General features: G+C 40.3%; 1 long non-coding RNA gene across 1 annotated transcript; it reads left to right on the top strand.

Moving 5' to 3' along the window:
• The first annotated feature begins 2,700 nt into the window (after positions 1-2,700).
• Positions 2,701-5,965, top strand: LOC310844472. Its single transcript, XR_014564154.1, has 3 exons — positions 2,701-2,812; positions 3,864-3,911; positions 5,876-5,965. It is a non-coding gene; the product is annotated as an uncharacterized lncRNA (long non-coding RNA).
• Positions 5,966-7,264: the final 1,299 nt, after the last annotated feature.

The raw sequence follows: 7,264 nt of genomic DNA, 5'->3' as shown, positions 1-7,264 counted from the left end.
TACTGAAAGATGCAGGATTGTAGTTTCCCCCTTTCTCCTAGCATAGATCATCTGTCAGAGCGGTCTTTCTGCTAAAACCGGACTAGAATCCAGATTGAAATGGGCGATCGGTCTCATACAAAATCACCTGGAGTTGTGCAGCCACCAACTGCTCAAGTACCTTCCCTAAGAAAGATGATAGATGATAAGAAAGCCCCGAAGATAATTCTTAAAATCCTAGGGGCCCAAGCCCTAGTTGCAGACGATCATAGACTTGTTACACTGGAGCATATTAACTGTAACACAACCCAATGACTGAGCAGTCATAAGATAATGGATTCACTGTGATAAAGTATTGAATATCTGTTTAATATGTATATATCTTGAGGATTGTTTCTAGTATGTGGCTTTGTATTACCTGTTTCACTGCTTTGTATTAACCTTGCATGCATTTCATTGGTTGGAAGACTGACGCTGATGGCTAGTCTCCCTCATGGGTAGCAAGTGTCACCTAGCAGACAACGCAGTCCTGTCACCAGGACCAGTGGCTTTCTACAGAAGTTTTCTCTCACTTTATCTCCTTGCTCTCTCCCACACATTCACACCCCAGAACAGGGACCTCCAGCCACTGTTGCAACTATCAGTCATCTGCTGCAACTCCTTCTCACCGCAAGGGCCTGGGATTATCAAACCTGCCCAAGACTACAACTAATTTGGTTGTTCTGTGCCATTCTACTAGAGACTGGACATGGGGAGGGGAAAGGTGTTGTTTTTAAAACTGCACAACACTGTTGACAACCTTTAGATGTATTATTTTACTGTGTTTCATTGATAAACAGAAAAACGTGGTATCTGGTATACCTGTTCTGAATAGCGCTGGCATTTTTATAAGTCATTCAAATGACACATCTTCTAGTTCCTGCAAGAATTCTGTGAATAGATATATCATCTGCCTCACTAGTTTAGGCAGTTCAGGGCAAAACCTTGGAATGCACACAGTTTGTTGGCATTTGCTGCCCCACTCTGTCTCATTGTATGTAGGCTTGGTGTCCAAAAAAGAGATCTCTGTTTCCTCTAGTTCACTGCCAAACTTTCAAATACTCTTACGTTTCTCTGCAAAGTTCCACTTTTAGTCTGTCAATCAAGTTCTTGCCACTGGCAACCTAAGAACTCTCTGTTCTCCTGAGCAATCAAGAACAACCTTTGACAAACGTGCAAGCTGCTACATTTTACCCAAGCCTGATTTCCTCCTTCATTTGTGACCTTTACTTTACTTCCTCTTCATAAATTCTCACAGAGAGATTATGAGAATTTCACCCCAGATTTTTTTTTAATGAGAACATAACATAGGAAGAGTCTGCTGGATCCAACCAATGGCCCCTCTTGTCCAGCTTCCTGTTCTTACTTTTATTATTTATTATTTACTAACATATTAGTCACTTGTCACCCAAAGGTATCCAAAGGACTTACAGTAAAAAAAGATATAAAATACATAATGCCATAGGGCAAAAAGGGGGGATTATACATTACTATTTAATACAATAAAGTAGTAACTCGGGTTAAGTACTTAATTCATTCCAGAGGTCTGTTCTTTACCTGAAACTGTTCTTAACCTGAAGCACCACTTTAGCTAATGGGGCCTCCTCCTGCTGCCGCGCTGCTGCTGTGCGATTTCTGTTCTCATCCTGTAGCAAGGTTCTTAACCCGAGGTACTATTTCTGGGTTAGTGGAGTCTGTAACCTGAAGCATATGTAACCTGAAGCGTATGTAACCCAAGGTACCATTGTATAACATTTATGGAAAAACAGAAGAACGTAGCAGCTGTATCAAATGGTAGCAAACAACATTAACAATACTCAAATAATAAACAAAGCCATACTTTGACCCACTAATTAGTGAATAAACAAAACCTCAACCTCCCCCTAGCCTAAAACTCATTCACATCGAACCAACAAATTTCCCCCTTTAACCTCCCCACCCAGATGTCTGGTGTCAAGGCCAGCTGTTGCAAATCAGTGGTGGGTTGGTCCAGTGTCCTCTAGGGATGGTCCAGCACCTCTCCTCTCCCTTCAGGGGAAACAGACATGTCCCAGCTTGGGTGGGGCCGTGCCTTGTCTAAACCCATCTTCTGGTTGCCCCATAGGTTCCTGGATGCTTGGGTTGCCCCATACCAGGATCCAACACTGGTTCAAAAGTACATTAGGTACTTCCCAGAAGACCATTCCAACAGCAAGGTCTGATTGGAACGATGATCTAATTCTTACCCATTGCCTTGCTACTCCTTACCTGTTGTATAAAGCTGTGGCCTAATTTCACTGAGCACTAGTGTGTATCATTCGTGCTGCACCCATGGGCCATAAATCTATGTTGAATACCCCTCCACTCATTGCTAAAAATTCATGGTAGTGTTTTGCCCTTTGCCCTCCTTTACTCTGGTGTGCAAATGAAGAGCTTTGCCCCACCTTAGCAAATGGTTTCCAGTCAAAGAAAATTATGCTCTTATCCATGAAGTCATTTCCTTGCCTCATATACACAAATAGGGGCTTCCATGTGTAAATGGAGTCTTCTTCTGCAGCCAACATTATGACCCAAATGCTTCACCTTTGGGTAGATAAGGAAATGTTAAAAGTAAGATATGGGATGAACAAATAAAACACGTCATAAGATTTATGGCAGAGACAGAAAAGTACATATACACAACAGTGCTGTTTACCACAAGCATTTGAGTTGGGGAGCTTTTTGTACCTGGACAGAAGTCTTGATGAGATGGATTCCACAGTGATGGTTACTTGGGTGATGCTGTTCAGTACATTGGCTTTGCCAGGTGTTTCAGGTAATTGCTGGGCTTAATCCCAGAGTACATTAGATGTAGCAAGTTTGTTTACCTAAATTCCACTTACAGATTTTGGCAACAATTTGGGGACATATTTGCAAAGTTATGAAATATGACTATAACAGGATGATTTTGTATTTGATGCCTCTTGAGTTATCCAGAAATGATCACGGTTAGAAATGAACTGATGGTCAGAGAGGCCTTGATCTGACTCCGTAAATCAGTTTTTATGAAAGAGCCAGAATAGGCTTTGAACTTTAGATGAAAGTAAAGCATGAATTATTTTTATAGCTTAAAAGAGAGAGAGCAAATGCCAGAACTCAACAAAATGTTCACTTGAGCTCATGGGAAACTGTGTCAATATAGCACTTCTTAAAAAATCAGTAATAAGGTACATCTTAAATTAGCCCACCACAATATTTTAGGATTGCATTCTAAGTAATCTTTAGATACTTTACATACTGATTATTTTCATTGTTCCAAAATGTCTCTTGTATGGGCAGGTGTGGGGAACTGTGCTGGATAGGTAGGGAAGTGGCCACAGCCCCAGGCTGCTTCTCCTTAACACCCTGGCTGTACACTGTTATTGAAGGGTAGCTGCATGTGTCATCTGGCCTGTTGTGATGCCTGCATCTAGCCTCCTGCATTCAGAAGTGGTGGAAATAAGATAGCCAGCATTGAAATAAGATTGAACTGCCAATCCAGTCAGCTACTGTGCATGGAATGGCGGGGCCAGCATCTTGATGCCTAAGGAAGGAAAATGTCTTGGTCTGATCCTGACTCTCTTCCATCCACCCCTCCTTCACAGATGCCCCAGATGTCCTTTTTACTGAGCAGTTATGATTTGTGCTCATGAGCTTATTGAGTAGGGCTATGCAACGGGTTACTATGTTGTTAGGAGACATACATAGCACCAACCAAGTTATCCCAGTATGCTTGGGGGCATAAGTTAATGGTGTAGACTGGAAGACTCAGGAGTCGCCCCTCTAAGGAGATGTCACAGTTATACACATATACCTGCAATGTTGTTTTCCAATTCCTTCTACTACAGGTTACACAGTCATTCCTGATACCACAACCACCACACCAGAAACTACCGGTAAGAACTCACTTTGTTTTGCTTTTTCCAAGTATCATGGGATTTAAAATATTATGTGTTTCAGGTCTAGAAAACAGGTCGTATCCAATGATAATCCTGCTTAGACGCATTGAAATAGGCCTACAGTGGTCATGTCCATTAATTGTAATGTGTTTTACTCTGAGTAGGACTAACATTGGAAACTTGACTGCCAAAATGATGGACTTTAAGTTCTGTGAGAACACAGTAAAGAGAAGAAAACACACACTCAGATAGGATTTGAGAGAGATGCTGCTCTTAGCTTTGTTGTTCAGCATTGAGACCCTTTGGGACGAACAGTAGGGTATAAATTCAAAATAAATAAATTATTATGAAGACAGAAGCCATACAGCCAGAAACAGCTTGAAGGACAGGGTGGATTTGCTACCTGAACTTCCCTGCTGGTGGGAAACTCCTGCCAATGTGTTTTTACTGAACTGACTTCCCTACAACCTTGGACCTTCCACGGTACCTCCCAGTAAGCAGTGACCCACCTGCTAAGATGCTAGTGTAGCAGCTCCATCTCACCAGGTGAGTGGTTTCTGCACACACCTGGATATTAAAACACTCCATTCTTTGTACCGAACCCAGTGTAGTGAAAGGAGAGGTTGATTTCGAGTGAAAAACTGTGATCAGGGAATGCTTTAAGCATGCCTTTCATCCCCCAACCCTTTCACACTCAGTTTTCATTTTTGAAAATGATGCTGATTGCTAATTCCCAGATATTTACAGGAAACTTAAAAAGACCCTGAAACCCAACATAAACTTTGGTCTGTATCCTATATCTTCATGACTGAAGGACTCACCCCTGGGACATCTACAATGATTTTCTCCAATCAATATTGTCATGTTTGAGGAACAGTCCTAAATGTTTGATTGCCCCAGATGAAAATAACAAATAAGAAATCTCACAATTAGCTTTGTGCTACTGCAAATCGTACACTCACACAATTAGGAGAGCGTTCTCTATGAGATTATATTGAATCATTCTTGGCCTATTGCTTTTCTTCATTTTGGTGCAGGATATTATCAAAGGCATGTATCCACTCTACAAATAGCTAAAATAGGTGTGTGGCGGGGAGGGAAATAAGGAACTAGGGTGTAAGTAAGCTTTTGGCCACCATTTGACCTTTTGAGTTCTGGAAAAAAAGATTTGGATGGAGTGTTTCCTATCTCCCAGCTTCACAGAAATGTGCATAAACAAAGGAGGTTCTTGATTTCATTAGATTAATTCCAGATGATTTTATAAAGTCCGTTTCACATGTTTTCTTCTGAATGCCCACGGTAAGAGCTGATGTCGATCACATCTGAAAACCTGTTAGTTTTCATGCCTTTTTCCTGGGAGAGCGAAACTGCCACCTGTTGATGCATGCAAGTACATTCCGAAGAAATATTCTTCATACAATACGGACACTCTAACTTAAAGATGGAATATGTGAGCAGCCTCTGAAAGAGAAGGAAGAAACAGGAACATGGGAATTTCTTTTTAAAAAGGAGTAATATTTTGATTCCTGAAAAGTTCATCTGAAAATGATAATGGAAAACTATCTAGGGGTGACATTTCCATTTCAAACAGTAACATGAGGAACAGCCCTTAGTGCAGACAGAACAGGAGGCTAATAATATTTAATACCTCCCAGAATGGCTGGGGCAACCCAGAATAATAATAATAATAATAATAATAATAATAATAATAATAATAATGATGTATGAAAAAGTTTCCATTGCCCTTCTTGGGTTCCATGAGCACTGTATGGTCCATGGGGTCATGAAGAGTCGGACATGACTAAACAACTAAACAACAACCCTCATAAAAGGATCTTCATAACTCTAGTTTAATAATTCAAATAAAAAATCAACCTTATTTAATTCCCTGTGGGTATTGCATAAAAGAGGATGTTTTTCTGTATAGGCTGCTAAATGCCAATATATTTGTTTTTTTCCAGCATGGGCAGATGGTGAGTCTACTGTTCATATTTTTTGCAATATGGTGTTCATGTTTGTCCTAGATTTCCAATTAGATGTATTCTGTTAGCTCAGTGGTAAGAAACATGCCCTAGTCAGATTTTTTCAATTTGTCATTTAAAATTGGTAACCAAAATGGGAACTACTCCATATCTCCTAGGGTTATATATTCTTAAACCACAGCTAATATCTATGGTAGAAAACAAAAACAAAAGAAAATTAGCACAAATTAGTGTATAATTCAAATTATTTCTTTCTTTCCCAAACAGTTAATTAAAATATGGCTTAAAATACAGCTTAAAATGCAGCCTCTTTTTAGTAGCAGCCCATAAATCAAGACCACAAAGGAAGGAAACATAAGATATTCACCCGAGCCAGCTATTCATGCTGGTCCTACATGGGCCAGCAAAAAAGCCAAGGGAAAATTTATATACCAAATCCCATATAAGGGGTCAGAGTGAGTCTAAGCCGAAGGCCAGGCGGAACAGCTCCTTCTTTCAGGCCCTGCGGAAAGATGTCAAATCTGGCAGGGCCCTAGTCTCTTGTGACAGAGCGTTCCACCACGTCAGGGTCAGTGCTGAAAAGGCCCTGGCCCTAGTTGAAACCAGTCTAACCTCCTTGAGGCTCGGGACCTCCAAAGTGTTGTTATTTATGGACCTTAAGATCCTCCACAGGGCATACCAAGAGAGGCGGTCCCATAGGTACGAAGCCAACATTGTTATTGAGTTCTGGAAAGGACCACAGTTACCTTTGATTCCACTGTTTATATAATATGCCAGTACTAAAAGTCAAGCAACTTCTGCTCTGCTATCTCTGTCACTGTCTTCTATCTAATACTTTATGTTTGTTCTGCAACTGTATCCTCTCCTCTACCACCATCCAAACTACCATTAACAGAACAAAGTAACTCAAGTTTTTCAGCGCATATTATTTATGGGCATGATAAGGTTTGGAAATCTTATCAGTACTTCTGCATTTAGTTGGCAGTCCTTGTTTACAGTGTTCAAAAAGTGTCCAGCGTAGGAAGATTAAATGGAGAGTTGATGTGAAAACACATTTCCTATCCAAGATCATTGGGCCATTATTTATTGACCTTATTTTGCCCCTCTCATTTTTACATGGTTTGGAAACTGATAAATAAATATTTGAGAGCGTAAAAGACATTGGGGAAAATCAAATCCACAATACAGATGTAGCTTCTTTGAGAACTATGAAGGGTTCTGATCCCTTTAAAGCAGCTTTGGTTATATTTTTGCCTTGTTAATACTGAAATTATGTGAAATAACTTAGTGGTTACACTGTAGCTGTACAGAACTATTTAAAAACACACATGCCTAAAATGCTTACAGTTATACTGTTTTGAAGAAAGC

The sequence above is a fragment of the Podarcis gaigeae genome (genome assembly GCF_964106915.1).
Source record: "Podarcis gaigeae genome assembly, chromosome: 5".
NCBI classification, from domain to species: Eukaryota; Metazoa; Chordata; class Lepidosauria; order Squamata; family Lacertidae; genus Podarcis; species Podarcis gaigeae.
Note: the sequence above shows the minus strand (reverse complement) of the source record. Positions and strands in the feature narration are given on the sequence as shown.